Source organism: Leucopleurus acutus (assembly GCF_964270905.1).
Source record: "Leucopleurus acutus genome assembly, chromosome: X".
NCBI lineage: Eukaryota > Metazoa > Chordata > Mammalia > Artiodactyla > Delphinidae > Leucopleurus > Leucopleurus acutus.
In genome coordinates this window covers 116,237,885-116,264,837 of record NC_139148.1, presented here as the reverse complement: position 1 = coordinate 116,264,837, position 26,953 = coordinate 116,237,885, and the positions used below count along the sequence as shown (strand labels likewise).

At 47.3% G+C, this 26,953-nt stretch overlaps 1 protein-coding gene across 2 annotated transcripts in view; it reads right to left on the bottom strand.

Moving 5' to 3' along the window:
• The window catches only part of LOC309978104 (small integral membrane protein 10-like protein 2A), a gene marked incomplete at its 5' end in the record, with an annotated part of 129,018 nt that overhangs the window by 101,227 nt on the left and 838 nt on the right, over window positions 1–26,953 (bottom strand). The window contains one exon of one of the 2 annotated variants that reach the window (XM_082864452.1): window positions 25,549–25,641. The exons of the other annotated variant lie outside the window; for it this stretch is intronic. Of the gene's footprint in view, window positions 1–25,548; window positions 25,642–26,953 lie in introns of those variants that run through there. 2 annotated transcript variants of the gene reach the window in all.

The following is a 26,953-nucleotide window of genomic DNA, read 5'->3' as shown; positions in this document are numbered from 1 at the left end:
AAATTTTTGCAGTTTGAAAAGATTGAGAGGCAATTAAATAGGAGTCTTTACAAAGGAAAATTAATAAAATACAGGGACTAGAGAAGGTGGTTCACGTTCGGCCATTCCTTAGAGAGCTCGGACACTCACTTCGTTGGAGGCGTATGCTGTCCCGAGCTAGAGTTGCCTCCGGAGCCTGCAGACTTCTTGAGCACGGCCTGTCTCCCCGTTACACGCAAAAGCCCAGTGCTTCTGTCTCCATGTGGGGCTTCGGGACTCCAGGGCTGAAATCGAGGGGAGTTTTATTAGTTACCACCTGATCGCTGAGATGAACTAGAAGAACTGCTAATTGTCCTTGTGATCTTGAGCGGCTTTCTTTGAGGTGTGGAGTTCTCAACTTGCCTGTCCTTTGAAGCAGCCTTTCCTCAACTTTTGCTAGAGGTTTTCACTAAACTGGGATTATTTGGCTATGATTCCATGTAAAGAATCAGGCTTAAGGGGTGAGGCAAAATGTTTGCCTTTAACCAGGATTCTGGGCACTTGGTAGATAATTATTTGGGGGGAGGGCACAGAAGAAATTTACTGACATTGATAGAATGCTTGCTGTGTGCCAGGCAGTGTGCCCAGCATTTTATATAAATTATCTCATTTAACTGTGGGTGGTAGGTATTGTTACTGTCCTCCCTATACCGAGCAAGGAAACTGAGATTTGGAGAACTTCAGACTTGCCTGAGAACCTCTTGCACCAGTCTTTTCTCAGGACCTTCTCTCCTGTGTCGAGTCAGACTAGCTCTGTTGGCCAGATTGTTGACAAACTGTACAAGTTCACTGCTCTTGAGAAGCAGGTTGTTTTTAAAGGCTGCTTTTTGATTAGTGCTTTACCATGCTGTTTAGGTGATATTAACATTACTAGCCTGTGTGTCTAGGAGAAGTCTGGGGTGAGGGGGGGAAGGGGGGCAGAGGGCTGCCCTCTGAAGCCTGCTGAAGACCCCTGGTGGCTCCTTTCCCCAGCGTTCTTCCCAGTTCTCTGAGGGTTTTACAGTAAGAAATGGAGATGGGGGAGCAGAGTGGCTTCCCCGCCCGCAGACCTCCCGGTGGAGGGTCAAGAGCCAGCAGCCACTTCATGGGCCCTCAGAAGCGGGCCAGGGCTGCAGCTTGGGTGAGGGCGGTCTGGTTGGAGCCTGTGGCTGCAGAGCTTGCCCGCGGCCCAATGTGCACAGGGACAGCCAGGTCTCCGGGTGGTGGAGAGAGGCGGGCGAGGGCCCTTCTCCACCTGCATGTGGACCGGAGTTACAGCTCCGGGTTCACTTGCTGTGCTTCTTTCCTCTCTGCAGAGTGGGGTTTGTCCTTGCTGTCAAGGCCCAGATTCCTGAGGAGACTAAGAAGTCTCCTGTTCTAGACTCTTGGATGCCGTCATGTAAGCTGGAACATCTTTTGGCCTGCAGAGTGCCCTTAACGGATACTTTGGACTTGCCTTTTCTCCAGGTGGTAGTTTAATCTGAAGAGATGCTTCCTTGACTTGAGAGGACCCTCCTCTCTCCTCTCTTCCAGTAAGCCTTGCATTCGGGCTGAGAGTGGTTCTCTATTTCATATCCCCAAAATTTCCAGTAGCAATTTGGTGTTTTTTTGTTGTTGTTGTTGTTTGCTTAATTAATCTTTTCTGTTGGAGGCAATTACATTTGGGGGCAGATCATCCTCTACTTAGTGATAGAAGTACTAGTGCTCATGATTAATTCGGTTGACGGATGTTTGAGTGCCAACGATGTGTCAGGCACTGGTGATACGGCAGTGAACAGAACAGACAAAAATGAGCCTCTGTGACACTCATGTTCTGGGTGGTGATGATGGCGGTGATGGTGGGTGGATGACAGTAATTAAGGTGTGTTGAGCATTCACTCTGTGCCAGGCACCGCTTAGCGGGCTTTACACCTGTTTCCTTTCTGGAGCAAGGGAGCCCTCCTCTGAGGCGGTTTTCTTGTCACCCCTGAGGAACGCAGAGGTTAAACAGGTAGCCCAAAGGTCAACTCCCATCCTTGTTTGCAAAGTCAGAGGTGAAATGTAAATCCCAGTAATTTTATTTTCTATCAAGTTTATTACTAGAATTAACAAATAAATTCTAAGGAGAGGTAAATAGATGGTGTGTCAAATTTGAAAAATAAAGCATATTCAAGAGGTTTTTTGTTTGTTTTTGCAGTTGTGGAAAGATATGGATTATAGTAGTAAAATAAGCCTGTATTAATCACTACATTATATGGCCCTTATTTTATTTTCTTTGCTGTCATTTAGGTCACACCGTTAATTAATTCGTTGATGACTTATCTTGCGAACTCCCTAAATGCTGGGACTCTGTCTTGGGACAAGTGGAAGAGGAGTTGAATTTCTTGGCCAGCATGGGTTTCAGTTACTGCTTAGCTAGTTAGGAGCTGCATCGATTTGGGCAGGGTATTTACCTTTGCTGCCAGGTTGGAAGAGTTATTCCTACCGAATAGAAAAGAAGTCCGGCATGGAATAGGGCGTTTGCCCCATGACTAGAATGGACCTCTCTTCACAGTGCTAACCGGATAGTGAGAGTACTCCAATATGGGGAAAAGACATTGAATGTGGAGGGCGCCAAAGTCAGCCTTGCTCCGTGGGGGGAATCTATCGCCTAGGGCGGAAAGTTCCCTGGGATTTGGAATCAGCCACAGACTATAAACAGATTTGAAGTCCGGTGTGTCTTACAGTGCAAAGCAGATCTGGGGGCCGATCTTATCTTCCCTTGTGAGAGGATTGTGGGCAGTGGACTGGACTCTAATCATCCTTACTGTGATTTTCAGTCCAGGAGGAAAGGTTTGGCATAACTGGGAATGAGAAGGATGTCTTCAGTCCTGTCCTGCTTTGGTCAAAGACTGTTATGCGGTGAAACTTTTCTTTATGTCTTTACATTACACATAATTAATTGATTAACTGAGGAAAGAGCATGGACCTGAGAATCAGAGGCTGGGTTTTAACACCAATTAATTGTATAGCCTTAATTTTTTCTTAATCCATAATACGAAGGGATCACCTGGCGATCTCTAAAGTCTGTTCAGAGTGGAACGTGCTATAACTTTAGGATTGAACACTAATTATAGCTTATTGTGTGCAAAAAAGTCTTGCATTTAAGCAGTGCAGTCATTTAATATCAGTTTCAAAGCTAAGGCCAATAGGACAATAAAAAAAATAAAACCAGTGACTGTTAACTGTAGTGAATTTATAATTAAGTGTGTAAACTGGGAAGAAATTTACATATGAGTTGTATTTTGCTAGAATTTATAAGGTTAAAGCAGGAATTCTGAGCTGTCTTCCCTGGTAGGTTTTACCAAATGAAGTGGTTTTTTGGTGAGGAAGGATTTAAAATTCCTGGAGATCACGCCTCATTTTCCACATTAAAAATTAGATTCAGAGAGGGCTTCCCTGGTGGCGCAGTGGTTGAGAGTCCGCCTGCCGATGCAGGGGACACAGGTTCGTGCCCCGGTCCGGGAAGATCCCACGTGCAGAGCGGCTGGGCCCGTGAGCCATGGCCGCTGAGCCTGCGCGTCCGGAGCCTGTGCTCCGCAACGGGAGAGGCCACAACAGTGAGAGGCCCACGTACTACACACACACACACAAAAAGCCGTCTCTGGCAAACTGCCATCCTGAGCAAACGCCCGGCGCACGGACTCCCGCGCAGTAGGCGCCTGGGGCGAAGCGCAGAGGTTAGGAAGCCGCCGTGCGGCTTCGGGGCCGCGTGAGACTGGCCTGTGCTTGCCCTTCCCTGCCTGCGTCTCCCCGACCCCGCCGTCAAATGGACTCGGAAACACTGCGACTTGTCTCCGGGAGTTGCTTGAGGGTTAAAGGACGTGGATGCCTCTCAGGCCCTGAGCCCAGTGGTTGGCACAGACGAGCGCTCAGCACCCACGGAATCAATGCAACCAGAGCACGGACGCCACCCTCCCCAGCAAACCTCAATTTAACAGATGCCCGCCAAGAAAATGACGTCTTCTCAGTGTCCCCCGAGTCATCCCCTCGGTGCCAGACTCTGGGGCACGTTTCTAGGGCTCAAAGGGGAGCAAGTTAAACACGGCCCCTGCCCTCCGACCGGGGACAGGTACGTGATTCCTCCACTTGGCTTCACATACGCGCGCGTTTGTCAAGTAAAATCAGGGCCACCCTCAGATCGGGCCGATGCACCGTAGGGGAAATCTGGAAAGGCATCTGCTGCAGGAGCAGCTGGGGAAATGCAGGGTCGGGAAGGGCCCCCATGGGCCTTCTCTGCGAGGGTGCTGTGGGGGGACAAGGGGACTGAGAGGTAGCTGGTGGGAGCCCTGGCTGGCCGGGACTCTCCCCCTCCGCGGGGTCCCCCTCCGCCAGAAAACGGCCACCGCCCTGGTCAGAGGCCTGAGCGTGGTCACCGCAGCCTGGGCACGCGCCACACGAGATGATGCACGAGGCTGACGCCGCTGCCTCGCGGATGCCCTCTGGTCACAGCGACCTCTCGGGGCCTGAGCCTCCTGCTGTCTGTCCTCAGCCTCGGTGCCCCCAAGGGACCCTGCTTCCACCCTAGTAGGTGACACGGGCCCCGTGCTCCAGTGTGTGGGTTCATCACATGCAAGGCCCACCCCTGTGGCCGTCCAGCCAATGAGGGTGCAGCTGGCGGGCTCCTGTGGCGGCTCTCTGGAGCTATCCAGATGCGGGAGCAGCCTGTGCAAAGCTTCTGAGGCCAGAGTGTGCCTGATGTGTTCAAGGAAAAGCCAAGTGCTTGGAGCAGAGTAGGTGAGAGATAGAATAGTAGGAAATGTGATCAGAAAGAGAATAAGGATTCAGGCTTCTACTGTGCATGAGATCTGAAGTCCCTGGAGGGTTTGGATCCTTAGAGAGGATTCTGTCTTATGCTTTGGAAGGACGCCTGTGGCTGCTTGACTGTGAACAGGTTATAATGGGCTGAAGAGTGAAGCAGGAAGGCCAAGTAGAAAGGTACTGCTTCATGCCTGGGCACAGTGGTGGAAACTGTGCGCCCTTCATGCCCTGCAGAGGGAGACGGCAGAAGAGCTGCAAAGAGGATCATCTGATGGAGGAGATGGAAAGGGAGACGCCCGAGAACCAGGGGAGAGCAGTGTTCGGACAACGAGGGGAGGTCTATGGGGCGTGGGGGGCATGGTGTTGAGTGCAGGGGGCTAGAAATGTCTACTGGGCTTAGGTGATCACCAGTGGCTGTGGGATGGATTTGGGCAGCAACAAGTCACAAGGGGAGAATAGAGAGTGTGGTCTGTCCTTTCAGCAAGTGTCAGCATGAAAAAAAATGAGAGAGATGGGGAAGAATGAAGGCAAGGTTTCTCCTTAACGTACTAGTCATGGTTGAGCCTTTAGAGTGTGTGCTCTGTGCTGGTACCGTGCTGAGCACTTGACGTGCAGCCACTGATTTCATCCGCCAAGTTTTTCATGGTAGGTGTTATTATTATTATCCCCACTTTATAGATGAGGGTCCTGAGGCTAAAGGAAGTGGAACAACTTGCCTGAGGGTGCCAGCCAGGGGGAAATGGGACGTGGGCCTGAGCAGTCTGGCTCCATCATTGGTGCCCATGAGCACAGGGTCACGCTCAGCGGCCAGAGCCTGGAGACACCCATCCTTCTACTCCTTCCCCCTTCATTCCAGAAACACTCCCCAAGAGAGTGGTAAAGACCCCGGGGAGAGGGGTTGGTCGACAGATCAGGAGGCGGTCTGGGGTGTGTGCTAGCATCTTTCCCTGGCTTTCTGACCCTTGTAAGCTGCGAGTCGGTGTACTTGCTTCTTGCTCCAACTTCAGGGGCAGTGGTTGTCCTTTAACATCTGATGTATGTGAAAAGAGTTGTTGATTTTCAATTTGTTCATCTGTTTTCTTGTTATGAGGATGAGAGTCATGACTTCCAAGCTCCTTACTTGCTGGGCAGGAAACCTGGTTTTATTTTTATGTCGGAGAATGTTCTGGTTTTTAGGAGATATGTGCTAAAAAGAAATTTAGGAATGAGGTGTCATGAGGTTAGAAAATGTCTTTGAAAAGGTTCAGCATGTTGGGGAGGAAGAGATTTTCCTCTACCCGTCTAGCTTTTTGTGGCTGGTCTAAGAATTAAACTTTTTAAAATTTTAATTTTATTGGAGTATAGTTGATTTACAATGTTGTGTTAGTTTCAGAAGTAATAAGACTTAAATTGACATGAGACTGATTAACAGGAGAAAATCACAGAAAAGTTTAATAATGTGTATCCATGGGAGAGACCCCAGGAGAACTGAGTAACTCCCCCAAATGGACAAAACCTTCATCTTAAATACCAACTTCAGCTAGAGATAGAAAAGGATGTCGGGGGTAGGGGTTGGAATGTAAAAGGGGAGGAAGGCATTTCACATGAAGATGGAAAAGCAAATGTTTGGTAAACAAATGTTTGCTGGGCCCTGCAGAGACAATGGGACCCGGGGTGGACTCTGATCTCTAAGAGTTGCCCCCCCAGACCCAGCCCATATTCTTACAGATGTCTCTGGTGATAGTTCTATTCTGAGAACAAGCCCTGTATCTAAATTCTTTAGGTGGTTAGGGGGAAAGTCAAAGTTTCTTCTTGAGTCTTTTGGACCTAAGAGACATTTTGGAGTGGCAAATTTTGCTCTCCTATGTGCACAGTGTTCATGGCAAGAATGTTAATGGTAGTTGTGTTTAGATGGTGAATATTTGGGTGTTCATGGTGCTATTCTTTCAATTTCTCTGTATATTTAAAATTTTGTATATCATTTTGAATTTAAAAATCAAAAGGAAAATAGGAATCTAATCATGTGAAGGAGCATGGAAGTGACTATTTCCCTAAGGGAAATTGTCAGCCCGGTGAGGTTTGACTTCCTTAACCGACAAGGTGAAAGAAACCAGAGGCACACAACATGGGGATTCTAACTCTGCCAGAAATGATCTGGGCCCCCAAGTTGTTATGATCTAACGGCTGGGAGGAACAGGAAGTGGACTTAATATCGGGTGGAATTATAGATTAGTTTCAAATACCCTGGTTTGTGTAGGGGCCTCAAGTTTTGCACTTGGTTTTCTTGGATCCCATCTAGAATGACCCCAGGCATCTGGCAGAAGCAAATGAAAATCCTCTCTGGAGTAAGCTGCTAGCATTCTGGGTCTCAAGTTATTCTTACAAATATATTTGAAACACAGTGGACAGCAGGAGTGCAAAAACACGTAGGCACAGATAGAAACAAGTCTCTGTGAATGCAAACCAGCAGAAACGGAGTCACTCTGCCCAGTTTGACAGGCACTTGCCAATAGGTTTTGGTTTAGTCTGTTCAGGCTGCTCTAACAGAATATCATAAACTGGGTGTCTTATAAACAACAGAAATTTATTTTTCATAGTTCTGGAGGTTGGGAAGCCCGAGATCAAGATGCTGACAGATTTGGTGTCTGGTGAATGCTCACTTCCTGATTCTTACACAGAGGTCTTCTTGCAGTGTCCTCACATGGCAGAAGAGAACTCTGGTCTCTTCAGCTCCTTGTATGGGCACTAATCCCATTCATGAGGGCTCTACCCTCATGACCCAATCACATCCCCAAAGCCTCACCTCTAAATACCATCACACTGGGGGTTAGGATATCAACATCTGAATTGGGAAGAGGGGGAACACAAACATTCAGTCCATAAGTTTGTTTTGTTTACTCTGTGAAGGTCTCTTTGCCCCTAATATTTTATTTTCTCATTATCATATTCTGCTTCACAGCAAATAGTTTGCATAGTCAAAGAAGGAATTACTTTGATGATTAAAGGCTGTTTAAAAATGCAGATTTTAAGTAGGTAAACATCAGGTAGATCTGGGTGGGCCATATTCAGTGTCTGGCAAAATCCACTATTAGACAAATTGTAAAAGAGGCAGAGAAGAAAAAGACATTAGGTAATAAACTTCTAATTGCATATTAATTACATGTTGCTCATATGTAATATTTACTATGCCTGGAAAGCATCTCCAAACGACTTACTCTGCAATGACTGAATAATAGTGATGTGGTTAGTGCTTTCATTTGCAAGAGCGTATCTCCAATACTAAATAAGATAAGCCTGTTCTAAACTTTTAAGGTATAAGTAATATTTTAAAAATATTATACTTGATTATACTTACCAAAGGAACATTAATTTTTTTATAATTCGTTTTTGAATTTTATTTTTTTATACAGCAGGTTCTCATTAGTCATCCATTTTATACATATTAGCGTATACATGTTGATCCCAATCTCCCAATTCATCCCACCACCATCCCACCCCACCCCCCGCCACTTTCCCCCCTCGGTGTCCATACGTTTGAGGAACATTAATTTTTTCCCTTTGTATTAAATATGGATTTAGTCTTTTACCTAAAAAGGAATTAATGTGATCAAAATGATTAACTCCCGGGACTTCCCTGGAGGTCCAGTGGTTAAGACTCCACACTTCCACTGCAGGGGGCGCAGGTTCTATCCGCGGTCGGGGAACTAAAATCCCTCATGCCACGCTGCAAAAAAGAAAAAGAAAAAAGAAAAAAGAACGAAAGATTAATTCCAGCCATCACTGTTGATTCATACCTAGTATCCAATCAGTCTCTGAAACTTTTGCTTCTGTCCTCCTCATTGCACGGTTGCCGGAGTCAATGCGTTCAGGTGAATTTGGGGGAAGACCAGTAGGAGGCTCCACAAGAGCTGCAGGAGGTCCTTTCCTCAGGCTGCCCTGGTGTTCCAGAACCTCTGGGTCTGCATAATGGCTCATGGCTGGTAATCATGTGTAAGGATGATTCCAGGGCAAGGTACACTTAGTCCTTGTACAGTTGACTTATAATTTGCACCTGACTATACTCAGCTGGCAGAAAAACACGGACACAGTGGGTTAATACTTCCACATATTTGGGGGGGGAGTCAACCCATAACCCCCTGTTTTGATTTATATTGGGCTGTATTAACTATTTTATGTGGGATTGAAGGTCCAAGGGCTTGCATTTTGTAAAACCAATTGTGCCAAAGACTTTATCTTTCATTGAATCAGAGCATAGTTTTGGGTAATTTGACTATGGGGGAATTTATGCAAGGCAACAGTTCTGATGTCCTTTATTTTGTGTTTGATAACTCTCTCCTAAAAGTATAATTGGTACCTTTGTAAGATTTAGTGAAAATCTCCAGGTATAACTGTATTCGTGTTCTAAGTCTGATACTGATTAAGGCTATGAAGCTTTGCCAATTGGTGCATATCAACAGATGCTAAAGTTAATTCAGAACCTCTCTTGTAGAAGTACAAAAGCCAGTTAGCATAATTTAATCTTTTGTTGCATAAATTCTTTTAGTAAATTTTGGATTTCCAATTGGGTAAAACTATGAACCTCTGTTTTAGTTTTTTGTCCCCCTCACCACCCACTGTTTTGCCTTTTGAGTAGTTACTGGATACTTCCAGGGTCCTCTCTGTTCTGCTTAACCCCAAATTTGGTTTAGATATCAAGACAGGTTACGCCTTACATGCATTAAAGCACTAGTAAGAGGATCAGTACTCACATATTGAGGCTTTCTTGGGAGACCAGGGCAGCCTCCCCAAGTAGGTCTGAAAATGGCTTGAGTGAACAGGGAAAGGAAATTGACTTTGGGGCTTTATTATGCTTAGGAGATGGAGCTGAGGTGAGGGATCTTGCTTCCACTGGGTGGGGCTGGCATGGTTTGAACTTCTGGCTTGCATCAAAGGAGGGAATATATGTACCACATCTTTAAAATGATGTGGTCCATATATATAATGGAATATTACTCAGCCATTAAAAAGAGTAAAATAATGCCATCTGCAGCACAGGAAACTCTGCTCAATATTATGTTTCTAAGTGGGAAAAGAATTTGAAAAAGAATAGATACATGTAAAGAAAAAGTTGTAATAAGAGGGAGAAATTGGGAAATGCTAATGCCTAATTCACTAAACTAAGCAGATGGGGTTTGGGTCAATTACTAAAGAACTGCTGTGGGCACAGTGTTCCCCCCACCATACACACACACACACCATTGCCACCTGCTCCGGGGAAGCTCTCCCCAGTCCAGGACTCTCGGCTCTCTGCACAGACACACAGCACTTACGCTGCTGGGTCTGGCCTGCTTTTCCAATGGGGGACTGTGTAGGGAAGCTGGGGACACAGAGTGCCCCCTCCTCCTGGGGTGTTAGCCTGCTAAAGGGACCTCAGGTGGGGCTCCGTTAACCAATGTTTCTGATGTTAGGGTGGACACAGGCTGCTTTCCAAGGGGATCAAACTGAATAAGAGCAGACTTTGAGGGGCCACCTCCCCACCATACATCTCCAAAGAAGTTTGTCATTTCCCTTTCTCTGCACTGTGAGTCTTGCCTCTGAAATCCCTGACTCCCACTCCAGTTTCCTGCTCTTCCCAGATCGGCGAACTCCCTTTTGCTGATCTGACCCCTACCCTCTTCTTTGTATTCACCCCACCCAAGCAGAGCATCTCTTTTAGGAGCTGGGTTGCTCTGCCCCCCTGAACTAAGTATTCACAGCATTTGAGTACGGCTTGCATTTCCCCAGGGCACTTGCCGCTGCTCCCTGGGGGGTTCAGATGTGATTGGAGAGCGTAGCTGTCCTCAGCCCCCACTGGTGGCTCCTCACCGCACGCAGAGTTCTGCCTCTTGTCCGAGGGAGGGTGTTCCTGCACCTGTAGCCCGTCCTTGGTGCTTTCTATTGTTCTCATATGGGGTTTGGAATTTTTTTTTATGTTAAAGCCATATCGTGCCTAGCCTCTCCTCTGTCCTCTAGTTTCTGGGATGGCCTGACCTTTCCTGAGTAATTGGCTTTGCATTCACTAAAAGTGAAAAAGACGATTTGTGGATATGCCCCTGCATTGCTGCAATGGTGTCTGTTCGCCTCCACTGTGCTTTGCTGGCTCCAAGGCAGGTTGCTCCCTGGTCTCCGAGGAGGTCTAAACTCTGCGACTGACCCCTGCCTTGCACTTGGATATTTGCACATTCCTTGATAAAACGTGCCAATGAACCCCCTATCACAGCCCTGTTGCGGTAGCTTCCCCTTTGGTACCCTAATTGCTGGGTTAACCTCATTTTTACCTTTCAGTTGCTTTTTACAGTCACTACAGTGAATAATACTATTCTGAATGGGGCACTTAAGATGGACTGCCAGTGTATTGCCTTCTGCAGTCGCCTCCGTTTCACATGATCTGCCCTGAGTCACAGCTTCCTGCTCACCAAGGGTGGCAGACAGTGCTGGGGTGATCTCCATGATCCCCAACTCTCGGTATCCATGCTTTTGTGTAACCTCCTCCCCTTGAGTATGAGTGGGACGTTCTAACCAGCAGAATGTAGCAAAGGTGATAGGATGAACATGATGACAGTGTATAAGATTGTAACCTTCATCTTGTGTGAAGACTCTCACTCCCTTTAGGCTTTGAAGAAGCAAGCTTCTGTGTTGTGAGCTGCCCTTAGGAGAAGGTCACATGACAAGTAGCGCAAGGTGGGCTCTGGCTGACTGCCGGCAAGAAAGGTCCTCAGTCCAAAGACCACAAGGAACCGGATGCTGCCAACAACGATGTGAGTGAGGAAACAGATCTTTTGCTAGTAGAGCCTCAGAAGAGACCACAGCCTCAGCTGACACATGGCCTGAAGACTTTACTGCAGAGGACTCAGCTAAGCCAGGCTCAAACCACAGAATCTGTGAGGTGTTTAATGTGTGCTGTTTTAATCTGCTAATTTTGTCTTAAAATTATTCCCCCACCATTAGATAACTAATATGCTGATGATGTATAAATTCTGCTAGTAATGCTTGTCCTTGGACCCCCATGCCTATTTTTCTTTCCCAAATGGACTGATATCAGTAGCCTTAGCTGTTGTTATGGTCTAAATGTTTGTGTCCCTCCAAAATTCATATGTTGAAATCCTAGCCCCTCAAAATGATGGTATTGGGAGGTGGAGTCTTTGGGAGGTGCTTAATTCATGAGGCTGTAGCCCTCACGAATAGTATTAGTGCTTTATTTAAAAAAAAAGAGAGCCAGGGAATTCCCTCGTGGCCCAGTGGTTAGGACTTGACGTTTTCACTGCCGTGGCCTGGGTTCAATCCCTGGTCGGGGAACTAAGATCGCATAGGCCACTCGGAGTTGGAAAAAAAAAAGGAAAAAAGAAAAAAAAAAGGAAAATAGAAAAATGAGAGAGAGAGAGAGAGAGAGAAAGAAATCCATCTGTTACCCCTTCCACCATGTTGCCATGTGATGGCACAGAGAGAAGACACCAGCTATGAGCCAGGAAAAGGACTCCCACCCAACTGAGCTGGCACCCTGATCTCAGGTTTCCAGCCTCCAGAACTGTGAGAAATCACTTTCTGTTGTTTATAAGATTCCCAGTCTGTGGTATTTTGTTACAGCAGCCTGACCGCACTAAGACAGTTAACTTTGCATATAATACTCTGCTCCTAGTTTCAGCTAGGAGTAGGCTGACTGACTGCTGTTCTGTGCAGGTATTTAAACTGTTACTGACAATTTTTGCCTCACCTCCATGGCTGATTTCTCACTGCACAAGGTGTCTGCTTTATCCATCATGGTCTTGTTGTGACCTTGGGATAATGTGCTACTGTCTTTGGGCACCACTGTGCTCAGTGCTCTGAGAGGATGCCCCAGGTCATTTTCCTCATGCTACACAGATAGCTCTATCCACTCTTGTCCTGACCACTGCTTTATTAAGACCTAATCTTTTCTCAGACATTGACCTTTTAAAAATAGCTTTATTGAGTGGATGGACCTAGAGTCTCTCATACAGAATGAAGTAAGTCAGAAAGAGAAAAACAAATACCGTATGCTAACGTATATATAAGGAATCTAAGAAAAAAGCTACTGATGAACCTAGATGCAGGGCAGGAATAAAGAGGGAGACATAGAGAATGGACTTGATGACATGGGGTGGGAGGGCGAAGCTGGGGTAAAGTGAGAGTAGCATGGACATATATACACTACCGAATGTAAAATAGTTGGCTGGTGGGAAGCAGCCGCGTAGCACAGGAAGATCAGCTCAGTGCTTTGTGATGACCTAGAGGGGTGGGATAGGGAGGGTGGGAGGGAGGCTCAAGAGGGAGGGGATATGGGAACATGTGTATGCATGTGGCTGATTCGCCTTGTTGTGCAACAGAAACTAACATAGTATTGTGAAGCAATTATACTCCAATAAAGATCTATTTTAAAAATAGCTTTATTGAGGTATAATTTATGTACAATAAACAGCGCCTATTTAAAGTCAACTTTGACATATGTATACACAATGAATCAAGATAGACGTTCCCGTTACCACCAAACGTTTCCTCTTGCTCCTTTGTAGTCCATCCTTCCTTCCATTTCCATCCTCAGGCAACCACTTATTTACATTCTGTCACCACAGAATAGTTTGAGATTTTTCTAGAGTTTTAAATAAATTGAATTGTAGAGTATGTACTTCTTTTTACCAGTGTTCTTCCATTCCACCTAATGATTTTGAGGTTCATACAGTTTGTTGCATTTATCAATCGTTCTTTCCCTAATATTGCTGAATAGTATTCCATTGTATGGATATATGACAATTTATTAATCCATTCACCTGGTCATGGACATTTGTGTGGTTTCCAATTTTTGCCTATTACAAAGAAAGCTGCCTTGAACATCCACGTACAAGTCTTTGTGTGTATGTGTGTCATCTTCTCTCTTTGGTAAATATCTAAGAGTGGAATTACTGGGTAACATGGGACGTGTACGTTTAACTTTTCAAGCAACTGACAAACTGGTCTCCAACTGCTTCACATCCTCCCCAACACTTGGTATGGTGAGTTTTAAATTTTTTTATTTTTATTTTTTCAAATTTATTTATTTATTTATTTTTGGCCACGTTGGGTCTTCGTTGCTGTGCGTGGGCTCTGGGCGCGCGGGCTTCAGTAGTTGTGGCACATGGGCTCAGTTGCTCCGGAGCCTGTGTGATCTTCCCCCACCAGGGCTCGAACCCGTGTCCTCTGCATTGACAGGCGGATTCTTAACCACTGCGCCACCAGGGAAGTCCTTGGCTTTTTTATTAGTGTTTAGTGATTGGTATCTCATTGTGGTTTGATTTTTCATTTCCCTAATGACTAATAATGGTTGAGCATATTTTCATGTCATCTATATAATTTCTTTGGTCAAGTGTCTATTCAAACTGATTGCCCTTTTTATTAGATTGTTTGTCTTCTTATTATTGTATTGTAATAGTTCTTTTTGCTGCACCGCACAGCTCGTGGGATCTTAGTTCCCCCGCCAGGGATCAGTCCCGCGCCCCCTGCAGTTGAAGCATGGAGCCTTAACCACTGGACTGCCAGGGAAGTCTCTGTAATAGTTTTTTAAAGATATATTCTAGATATAAGTCTTTCATCCAACATGTGTTTTGCAAATACTTTTACCCAATCTGTGGCTTGTCTTTTTATTTTCTTAAGTGTCCTTTAAAGAGCAAAATATTTTAATTTTGATGAGGTCTACTTTATCAATTTTTCTTTTATATTTTGTGGGGTTTGGGGGGGGTCTTATTTAAGAAATCTTTTCCTAAAACCTAGGTCATTAAGATTTTACCCAGTGTTTACTTCTAAAAGGTTATGGTTTTGTCTTTTACCTGTATGCCTATGATTTTGAGTTAATTTTTGTATTTGATGTAAGGTAAGGGTCAAGTTTTGTTTTAAAAAATATGCTTATCCAATGTTTTCAATACTATTTGTTGAAAATATTATCTCTTCTCCGTTGTATTGCCTTGACACCTTTGTCAAAAGTCAGTTGTCCATATAGTTGTGAGTATATTCTGAACCCTCTGTTCTGTTCCACTGATCTCTAAATCTGTCTTTATGCCAAGATCACACTGCCTGGATCATTGTTGCTCTATACTAAGTCTTGAAACTAGGTAGTGTAAAGTTCTGCACCTTTGGTCTTTTTCAAAATTGTTTGGGCTGTCCTAAGCCTTTTGCAATTACAAACAAAAGAAGAGCAAAGAGCATTGCACTCACCATTCAAGTCTACAAAGATTAACCCGCTGCAGCTGTTGACCGACAGTGCACTTGGTGCTTCAGACGAAGAGATGAAAGGGATAACTGGGTGAAGCACCCTGTGCTTCAGACAGAGGAAATTAAAGATGATAACGGGGTGCTCTGTTCTTTGGGCAAACAGGCCTTTAGATAGTTAAGATGCATTTCAGGAAGAATTTTAATGGACCTGCTTCTTGCACCTTCCCATACGTAGAAAAGCACTATATTCATTGAGTTGAGATATCTGTTTCTGGTGACTAGCAGTAATGTTTTGCCAAAGTGTATGCTGACTGCTTGTATTCCCTCGCACACACAAAAATCACATATAAACTAGCCTCTATCCCCGCTGTTTCTTTGGAGCAGTTCCTCAGAGCTATCTGAGAGGCTGTCTCCTGGGCTATACTCTTCAGTAAGACCCTGAACAAAACTTAACTCATAATTCTCACATTGTGCATTTTTCTTTCAGTCCACACATTTCTATAGAAAACACCAGTCTGCCATCTTCTTGGTCTGCCATCTTTCCAAATAAAGTCGCTATTCCTTGCCTCAAAAAAAAAAAAAAAAAAAAAGGTCCTGCTGTGACTTTATTGGGAATGCATTGAATATATAGATAAGTTTGGTAGAGTTGACATCTAACAATATTGCATTTTCAAATTTGTGAGCATGGTACATCTTTCCATTTATTTATGTATGTATTCTTTAATTTCTTTTGTAATTTTCAGTATACAGGTCTTGCATATCTTTTGTTAAATTTACTCCAACTACTTAATACTTTTTTCAGGCTACTGTTAAGTATTTCATTTTTTTAATGTTATTGTACACGGTCCTTTATGTTTTGTTTTCTTTTTCTTTCTCTTTATTTTTTCTTCCAGTTTTATTGAGACATAATTGACATAACAGCATTGTATAAGTCTAAGGTATACAGCATAATGATTTGCTTTACACACATCATGAAGTGATGATCACAATAAGTTTAGTGAACATCCATCATCTCATATAGACGCAAAATTAAATAAATAGAAAAAAGTTTTTCTTGTGATAAGAACTCAGGATTTACCCTCTTAACGACTTTCATATATAACATACAACAGTGTGAATTCTATTTATTATGTTGTACATTATATCCCTAGTACTTATTTATCTTATAACTTCAAGTCTGTACGTTTTGACTGCCCTCATCCAGTTCCCTCTCCTCCCACCCCTACCTCTGGTGGGTACATGGTCCTGTTTAAAAATAATTCGATTGCTGGAAATCCATTGCTAGTATACATAAGTGCAGTTGGTATTTTTATTGACCATGTGTCTTTCAATGTTGCTAAAATCGTTTATTAATTCTATAAGCTTTCTAAAAATAATTCCTTAGGATTCTTTTTTTTTTCCTTTTTTGCGGTACGCGGGCCTCTCACTGTTGTGGCCTCTCCCGTTGCAGAGCACAGGCTCCGGACGTGCAGGCTTAGCGGCCATGGCTCATGGGCCCAGCTGCTCCGCGGCATGTGGGATATTCCCGGACCAGAGCACGAACCCGCGTCCCCTGCATCAGCAGGCGGACTCTCAACCACTGTGCCACCAGGGAAGCCCTCCTTAGGATTTTTTACATAGATAATGAAATCCTCAGCAAATAAAATTTTATGTCTTCTTTTCCTATATGTATTCCCTGAATAAACTTTATTGCATTGTTGTATGTTTACTTTTTTAAGTAAATGCAGAAACTTTTTCCAGGGTGGCTGTTTAACCAGTTACACTCCCATTAGCAACGTATGAGAGATCCACTTTCTATGCATCCTCCCCCAGTATTTGATGTTTTCACTAGTTTTAACTTTAGCCATCATAATAGGGTAAATTCATCTTTTTGTATAGATTTCCAATTGTCTCAGCACCATTTGTTGAAAAGACCATCATTTCCCCATTGAATTGTCTTGGTACCCTTGTCAATATCAGTTGATCTTTCTAATATACAAAATACATAAAGAACTCTTATAACTTAACAAAAAAAGACAACTCAATTTTAAAATCAGTAAAGGACATGAATAGACGTTTCTACAAAGATACACAAATGGCCAATAAGCAAATGAAGAAATGTTCAACATCATTAGCCCTAGGGAAATGCAAACAAAAATTACAATGAGATACTACTTCACACCCACTAGGATAGCCATAATTTTTTAAAAAGGAAAATAACAAGTGTTGGAGAGGTTATGGAAAAATTTGAATCATCTACACTACTGCTGAGAATGTAAAATGGTGCAACCTATGTAAAACAGCTTGGTGGTTCTAAGGTAAGCATAGAATTACCATGTGATCCAGCAATTCCAATCCTAGGTATGGATGCCCCAAATTGAAATCGGGTGTTTAAATAAAACTTGCACATGAACGTTCATAGTAGCAATATTCACAGTAGCCAAAAGCTGGAAACAATACAAATGTCCATCAACATATGAATGGATAAACAAAATGTGGTATAGCCATACAATGGAATATTATTCAGCCATAAAAAGGAACAAAGTACTAATACCTGTAACAATCTGAGTGAACCTCCAAAACATGCTAAATTAAACAAGCCAGGCACAAAAACTCACATATCGTATAATACCATTCTTATAAGATATCCAGAATAGGCATATACATAGAGACAGAAAGCCTGTTTGTTGTTGCCAAGGGCTGGGGTAGGGAGGGAATGGGGAGTGACTGCTTAATGGGCATGGCATTTCGTTTTGGGGTGATGAATTGTTCTGGAACTAGATAGTGGTGATGGTTGCACAACGTTGTGAATGTACTTCATAGCACTGAATTATATATTTTAACATGATAAATTTTATGTTATATGTATTTTACCACAATAAAAAAACAATTGATCATAAATGTAAGGATTTGTTCATAGTCTCTCAATCTGTTCCATTGATCTACACACCTACTTTGCACCAATACCACACTGTCTTAACTGTTGTGGCTTTATAATTTTTGAAATAGGTAAGTGATTCAACTTTTTCAAAATGTTTTGGCTATTTAAGGTAATATACATTCCACATACATTTTAGCATCAGCTTTTCAATATCTATAGGAAAGTTAGCTGAGATTTTGATAGATACTGTGTTTCCGTCTACAGATAAATTTGGGGAAGATTGCTATCTTGACAATATTCAGTCTTCTAATTCACAAAATGTCTTATTTATTTAGAGCTTTTATTTTCATTTAAAAAAATTTTTTAAAGTATAGTTGATTTACAATGTTGTGCTAATTTCTGCTGTACAACAAAGTGACTCAGTTATACATATACATAATCTTTTTCATATTCTTTTTCATTATGGTTTATCACAGGATATTGAATACAGTTCCCTGTGTTATACAGTAAGACCTTGTTGTTTATCGTCTTATACATACTAGTTTTGCATCTGCTAATCCCAAACTCCTGATCCTTCCCTCCCCTACCTCCCCCTCCCCCTTGGCAACGACAAGTCTGTTCTCTATGTCTGTGAGTCTGTTTCTGTTTCATAGATAATGCTCATTTGTGTCGTATTTTAGATTCCACATATAAGTGATATCATATGGTATTTGGCTTTCACTTTCTGACTTACTTCACTTAGCAGGATAACTTCCAGGTCCATCTGTGTTGCTGCAAATGGCATTATTTCATTCTTTTAATGGCTGAGTAATATTCCATTGCATATACATACATACATATATATATATATATATATATATATATATATATATACCAACTTTGCATTCCTGGTATAAATGCAACTTGGTCATGGTATGTATGTCTAGGGTGTTTGGACCAGGCCTTTCCTGGTCTCCCTACTTCCCATTCACAGAGGATGTGATCCATGAAGCAGAAAAAAGAGAATCATAGTGAGGAGGGTGCAGATCCCCCAGCTTCTTCTAGGGCTGTATCTCTGATCAAAAAGCCACACCTTCCATGCCAGTCTCCCATCCTCCCAAGGACCCCACAGAGGAGCCCCTCATCCCCCTGAAGCACACACAGGGCATAGACCCCAGCCCATTTCCCTATGGCCACCAAATTGGCACCCTCACCAATGATGGGAGGAGCCAGGATATCCCCGCCCACCTCCTCTTAGCGGCCACAGGAGCCCACCTGCTGCACCCTCATTGGCTGGACGGCCACGGAGGTGGGCCCTGCACATTGCGCACCCAGGGACTGGAGCATGGGGCCCATGTCACCTCCTAGGGTGGCAGTAGGGTCCCTTGGGGACACCGAGGCTGAGGACAGACAGCAGGAGGCTCAGGCCCTGAGAGGTCGCTGTGACCAGGGGGCATCCGCGAGGCAGCGGCGTCAGCCTCGTGCATCATCTCGTGTGGCGCGTGCCCAGGCTGCGGTGACCATGCTCAGGCCTCTGACCAGGGCGGTGCCCGTCTTCCGGAGGAGGGGGACCCCGCGGAGGGGGCGTGCCCCGGGCAGCCAGGGCTCCCACCAGGTACCTCTCAGTCCCCTTGTCCCCCCACAGCACCCCTGGTCTGGGCGGCAGAGGCGGCTCCGTCTTGTGTGCAGGGGGTTTGGGGCGTCCCTAGTCCTCGAGAGCTGGGCCGGCACCACCCAAGCCCCAACTCTCCATCGGTCTCAAGTGCGGAAGACGGGGGCAGAGAAGGCCCACGGGGGCGCTTCCCAGCCCTGCATTTCCCCAGCTGCTCCTGCAGCAGATGCCTTTCCAGATTTCCCCTACAGTGCATTGGCCCAATTTGAGGGTGACTCTGATTATATTTCACAAACGCCCATGTATTTGAAACCAAGTGGAGGAATCACGTACCTGTCCCCGGTCGGAGGGCAGGGACCGTGTTTAACTTGCTCACCTTTGTGCCCTAAAAACCTGCCCGGGAGTCTGGCACCTAGGGGATGACTCAGGGGACACTGAGAAGGCATCATTTTGTTGGCAGGGATCCTTTAAACTGAGAAGGTTTGCTGGGTTGCGTGGTGTCCCTGCTCTGGTTGCATTGATTCTCATGTGTGCTGAGCGCTCGTCTGTGCCCGGGCAGGAGTGGGAGGTGAGCACCTGACTTCACCCCAGATGCCAGGCAGGCTGGCCTCAGCACCAGGACAACTCCCATGCTCCTGGGTTCTAGGTTGTAAAAATAGAACTACCGTGTGATCTAGCAGTCCCACTTCTGGGTATATAGTAAAAGGATATGAAAACAGAATATCGAAAAAATATCTGCACTCCCATATTTATTGAAGCATTATTCATAATAACCAAGATATGGAAAGAATCTAAGAATCCATTAATGGATGAAAGGACAAAGGAGATGTGATATGTGTGTGTATATATACACACACACACACACACACACACACACACACACACACACACACACACATATGTATACACACACATAGAGAAATTTTTTTCTTTTTTTTGGCCACATAGAATGTGGGATCTTAATTCCCCGACCAGGGATGGAACCCGTGCCCCCTGCAGTGGAATAGTGGAGTCTTAACCACTGGACCACCAGGGAAGTCCCATAGAGGAATTTTAAAAATTTTTTATAGTTGATTTACAATACTGTGTTAGTTTTGGGTGTACAGCAAAGTGATTCATATATATTATATATATTCTTATAAGAATTATATACATAATTATATATATAATTTTATATATATATATTCTTTTCCATTATAGGTTATTATAAGATATTTAATGCAGTTGCTTGTGCTATAAGGAAATCGTTGTTGTTTATCTATTTTATTTATGGTATGGGTACAACAGAGGAACATTATTCAGCCATGAGAAAGAAGGAAATCTTTCCATTTGTGACAATATGGTTGGGACTTGAGGGCATTATGCTAAGTAAGATAGGAAAAACAGAGAAAGACAGATACTATCTGACATCACATTATGTAGAATGTAAAAAAGCCAAAGTCATGAAAACAAAGAGTAGAACCATGGTTAGCAGGGGCTGGGAGGTGGGGAAATTGGGGAAAGGTTATTTAAGGATACAAACTTGCAAACAGGAGATGAGTTCTGGGGATGTAATGCACAGCATAGTGATTATAGTCAACAATACTGTATCATAAACTTTAAAGTTGCTAAGAGACTAGATCTCAATTGTTATCATCACACACACAAAAAATGGTAATTATGTGATGTGATGGAGGTATTAGCTAACACTACTGGTGGTAATCAAACTGCAAAATATAAATGTATCAAACAAACACGTGTACAACTTAAAGGTAGACAATTTATATGTCAATTATATCTCAATAAAAAATTACTCCCCATAGTTTAAAACTACAAATGGCCAATGGACATATGAAAAATTTTAATCTTGATATGTATTGAAAGGCATGCAAAATAAAATATCAAAATAAACAATTTGGCTTATCCAATTGAGAGATTCAAAACCTGTCTTGAGACTTCGCTACAGGCAAAGGTGAGGAGCAGAAAGAAAGGAACCACGACTTTATCCCAGGACAACTGGAGAGTGGATTTAATTCTAGCCGTGAACTGGGGATGATGGGAAAGGAAGAGTTTGAGGGAAATGATGAGTTAAATGAAAGATTACACTGATCTTGAGGAGAGAGAAATGCACCCAGCTTGAGGCAGGAAAGGCAGTAACAGATTTTGAAACGTGTTGTGACCCACAATTGCCACCCTTGTCTCACAACAGTCTCACTCCTGAGTGGCATGAGCACAGTAACGTGGCACCGCTGCTCTGGAGGGTGTCAAACCCCTGAGGCGTGCCTACCCTGCGGCCCACGTGCAGGAGTGTATGGTAAAAGATTGACCATGACTGCAGCACAGCATTTATCCACAAGGACACCTGTCACCGCGTCATCAGTAAAACCCAATAAAAACCACAAAAGCAAACCAAAGCCAACAACAACCTCAAACTCAACCCCCCAAACAAACAACAACAAAGGAAAACAAGCAAGAGGCAGTGCGAAATACACGATGAGAGCTTTATACCAGAGATACTCTGTGGCTTTGGAAGCAGAAGCGTGCTTAATCACACAGGAAGATGAGCAGGAAGTGTTTATGTCATAAAGTGAAAAAAGTCATATGTTCCTAATTTTACGTATATAAAGGACATGCACACAAAGTGAAAATTCATCCGAAACTGGGCAGTTTCCCTCGGGGTGGGATGGGCTGGGACTCTGTATGCCGTTTCTCTCTCTCGTGTTCTGACTGTAGTGGGTTCTGACTGGCCCTCCTGGAACTGCCCTCTCAGCTGCTCTTTCGCCCTCCCCTGACTCAGTTGCTTGGATCCCAGTCAGTCTGCAGAGGTGGGAGGTTCGCAAGAAGACAGGTGGCCCCACCTCAGCGTGGCCCCAGCTGCTCCAATGGGGAGCTCCACGTTGCTAAGGCTCCCAGCTCCGCCCCCAAGCCCTGGGCTCCTTATCTGTCCCCTGGCCCCTACCCAGAAAGACCAGGGTCGCCTTCAGACTGTGTCCTTGCACCACCCCTCCAGCCTAATTCCCTGCCCCTGCGAGAGGCACTGGGGCCTCAGGAAAGCAGCTTCTGCTTGGGCTTCTAGTTCAGACTGGGCTCCGAGACTCAGTTTCTCCGAAAAATGGGGATAACGGTGGTGCTGGTTTGCAAACTGGTCCTGTACACAGAAGGCAAGGAGAGACCTAGAAAGAAGCAGACCACTCCAGACTGGGAAGGGGGCACGGTTACTAAGCAAACGAACTTACAGATGAGGCTTGTCTTGAGGCCACAAGACAAGCAGATCTCCCCACCCACCTGGCAGAATCTTAAAAGTTTGTACAGAGGTCTTAATGGAATTCAGTCACATATTCAGTCCAGATAGTCCCAGAGACGCCTTACTCTCTCAAGGCCGCGTCCTCAAAAGGGCTCTGGCTGTGGGAACAGTGGGCAGAACGTGCAACCCAAGGAGCGGGGAAGGGTGAGGAGCTGAGGCCAGCTCGAGGTTCAACCTCAGTGACATCCTAGTGGTGACCTCCTCCAGAAGGTGGCCATGGGGATAATGAGGTTAAGGCATGGTGCCTGGAGCTCGGCAGGCTCTCGTCACCTGCCAGTTCGTTTCCTTTCCTCATGGTGACAGGGCTGCTCTGGCTGAGACCTGGGGCCATTTGTTGAAGAGACATCCTCACACTGAAGGCCCACAGCACCCTGAAGGCTCCTTTCTGAAAATGCATGAGTGCCCGTGGCTGGCCTGGGGCTCCGCTGTGGTCAGGGGAAGAGCTGGGCTCAGCGCGCAGGTCTCTGGTCTCCTAGGCGCCCCTCTTAACCAGAGTGTGATGCGCCAGCCTGCCTGCCTCCCTCGCGGGGGAATACGGTCCTCCCTCATCACGGTCCCTTGGCCCCGGGGTGCTGGATCCTCTCTCCCATCTGGCTGTGCCAGGCTACCTGGTCCCTGAAGTGGGTGCAGAACCATCAGGGACTGAACAGGACCATCTGGACCAAGGGACGGGAAGCTCGGGGCTCTGGCCGGGACTGGAGTCTACCCCTCCCTCCTAGGGTGGCGGATGCTGGAAGAGGCCCTCTTGTCAAGTTGCACTGACCTCTGCGGAGCTCTTGGCGACAGGTGTCTTACCCCAGGCTGCGCTCCTCGTGTGACCACACCCCGAGTCCTCAGGACACCCCTCTCCTGGGTCCTATGGGCCTGCATTCCTCCGAGGCGGGTGCTGCCCTCCCCTGCAGGCGTCCCTCCCCCAGCCCTCTGTCCTCGGCCCACCCTCCCCCTGCAGCAGCCTCAGAGCCCCCGCCCCGGCTTCTCTGCCGGGACAGCTTGCGTCTAAGGTGGGAGTAAGGGAGGCAGGTTTCCAGTCCCAGAGGTTGATCTTCTCCAAAACTCAGACACCACCTGGCCAGCTGGGAGGTGATGGAGACCCTGCCACCTGCGGCTGCGGAAGGGCCTTCGGGGACACAAAATGATCTGCAGACAGTCCGTTCCACCTCGCCTACCGCAGCCCACCCTCGGGGTTCAGCTGAATTACGCGCCTTCTAACACCAGCCTCTAAGATGAAGAAAAGGCCTAGGCGTCAGTTGATTCAAATAAAGTTCGTGAATGGGACAAAGTGCCACCTGTTGGGCCAGGCCTGTGCTGCTGCCTTCCCCTCACGGGAGCAGTGGTCCGGCTCAGCTCGGGTCTCGCCTCATCTTCTGACCCGGCACCAGCCCCGCCCTCAGCCCCGCCCCCTTAGAGCCCTCGGGGTGCTCCCCTCCCCCAGCTCCCGGCCACCAGAGTGGGGTGAGCTCGCCGCCCCTCTCTCCTCCGAGGCGGCAGAAACAGGAGGCCTCCAGGTTTTATTTGATTGAACTCAAAGGACTTTCTTCTTAACTGAGACAGACAACAAGATTTGACAACACCCGAAACAAGAACATTTCTCTGACCAGACGCTGCTGCCCGGGGCAGAGTACATCACACACAGGAAAGTGGAAGTTGTCTTATTCAAGTCGGTGTCTGATATTGCAAAAGCTCCACTGCCTGAGAAACAGACGGCAAATAAATAAAGTGCTCTGAGAGCCCGTCAAGCAGCAAGGGCCCAGCGGGGGAGACGAGGAAGAGGTGGGGAAGCGGAAGCAGCTCAGGACTCAGGGCCAGAACCGTAAGAACAGCCGCGGCAGGAGCGCATGCTAAGGACGCGTCCCCACCCCCTCCCACGGCCAGCCCCTCAGAGCGCAGACAGCCCCAGCCAGGGCCACCGCCGTGCCCCTCCCACGATGGGTGGGAGGGGGTCTCTGAGCCCGGGCCCCTGGGCCTCCAGCGCGCTTTCTCCCTGTTGGGAAGCAGCCCCAGGCAGCTCTAGCTGAGCCCCGAGCCCAGGGAGGACAGGGCACCCTGCACAGCTCACTCTGCTCAACAGCTCCGTGCCCGCTGCAACGCACAGCCACTCGTGTGTGTGCACAAGCACTCACACACACGCTCACACCCGCACGTTCACACACACACGCGCGCTCACACCCGCACACCCGCACACACTCATACATGCGCACTCACACACGGGCGCCCACGCGGTCAGTGAAGAGCCTCCCCTGTGCCATTCTCAGGCCCTCTCAGGCTGGCCCAGCAAGAGGCTGGAGCTGGGGATCGAGCCACCCAGAGGGTGAGAGCTGGGCTTGAAAGGGGCACGTCTGCGAATCAGCCCCAAGGAGGCCCCTCGTCCTCTGCTCTCCTCCCATGCAGCCCCGTGGCACAGTCTCTCAGAGGCTGTCCCCAGAGCTCCGGGGATGCAGTCCGCAGGCTGGCAGGCTCCCAGAAGTGGCCCTGGGTGGGCACAGTTGGGCTGGAGGAGGGCCACCAGGACCAGGGCTCCCGGGTGACTTGGCACAAGGAAGGAAGCCATCAGGCCCCGTCGGTGGGCATCTGTGGGGGGCACGTGGTGGCCGCGGTGCAGCCTCCGGCCCCGGGGTGAGGCAGGCAGAGATCCTCACCTGGGACCCGGGCTCCAGCTGGGCAGCTGAGGAGGGCACATGGTGTGAGGCTCGGCCGCTCTGTCCTGGGGGCAACCAGGCTGCTGGGGTGCTCAGCCCCAGGAACTCTGAGTGCATCGACCAGGAGCAACCACCGCCCGAGCAGACGTGGGAGCGGTGCGGGGTGAGGGCCAGGGTCTGTCCTGCCTCCCCTCTGCACCGCTCCTGGGGCGTCAGTCAGCAGCGCAGCCAAGGCCTCCAGGACCAATGCAGGCCCATCCAGAGGAGACTCTCCCGTGCGATGCTGGGACCAGGGGCCAGCCTGGGGACAGAGACATGGGGTCAGGCGTGGGTCTCAGCCCCACCCCACCCACCACTGTCCCTTCCACTCCTGGTGACACGGTCCCCAGGAGCCACCCACCCTCCCGTCCCGCCACCCAAACTGAGAGGGTTGTGCCACTCAACACTGAGGAGCCCTTGGTCCAGCCTTGGGTGGGATTTGCGGCAGGGTGGGGAGGTCCGGCTCTGTGGGTGAGGACCTTGCTCGCCGGGGGTGCTGGGACTCATCTCTCCCGTGCCCATCTCAGCTCAGACTGTCCCCCGGTCTTCCCTGTGACTTCCCATACACTCCACTTTCCCTACCATGGGCCCCTCTGTCTCTAGCTCCCCTGGGAGCCTCTGCTCCCTTCCCCCATCCCACGGTGCTAGGTCTTCCAGAAGAAGGTGGGAGAGTGCAGGCCCAGAGGCAGATTCGGCTCCACCACTTCTTACCTGTGTGATAAGGGCAAAGCGCTCCCCTCCCAGAGCCCCAGTAGGTGGGGAGAACAGAGCTCCCGCAGAGTGTCGCTAGGTCTGTCCTTCCTTCCCCATGCCAGAACCGGACCACTGGGCCACCCCACCCCTCGGGGTCTCTGCCTGGTCCCTTCCTGTCCTCGTGGGTCAGGCCCTTCTCTAGGCTGCTCCCCAGGCAGCTCTAGGGTCAGGGTCAGGGTTAGGGTTAGGCACTCTCTTGACAAGACCAGAGAAGGGCAGGTCACTTCCTATAACACCAGTTCCTGAGACAAAGAAAGAGATGGGGACTTGAGAGCTGCCTCCCCACCCAGAGAGGTCCCTGTCTCGCCAAGTGTCACCTCCTCTACAAGCCCCTTCTCCATCTGCCCTCCAGCCTGAGAGCTGCCCTCCGCTCAAGGAGATCCCCACTTTCCCAAATCCTCTGGGACACGGGGGCTGCTGGAGGCCGTCCAGGGCTCTGGCACCGGGAGGGCACGGGGAGGAGCTGGAGGGAGCCTGAGATGGCTGAGATGGCGGGAGGGCCGGGGAGGAATGCACCTTTCCTGCTCTTCCGTGGCCCCAGATGCGGAGCTTTGGAGGATGCCCCAGGAGAGCGGAGAGGGGAGCAACGGGGCCAGCAGCAGCAGGCAGAGAGCAGTCCCCCGGCCGCAGAGACCAGGCAGGGGGCCGGTTTGCAAAGCGCTGAGAAACAGACCTGGGCTTTGGCCAAGAACACAGCCAGCCTTCCAGGCTGCCCCCCAGCGTGTAGAGGACAAGGGTAGCAGTATCTTTTCTTCTCTAGGGCCTTCCCTGGGCCTCCCCGAGCCCATTTCCCTCCACTCCCCCGTGTTCAGGTGACACCA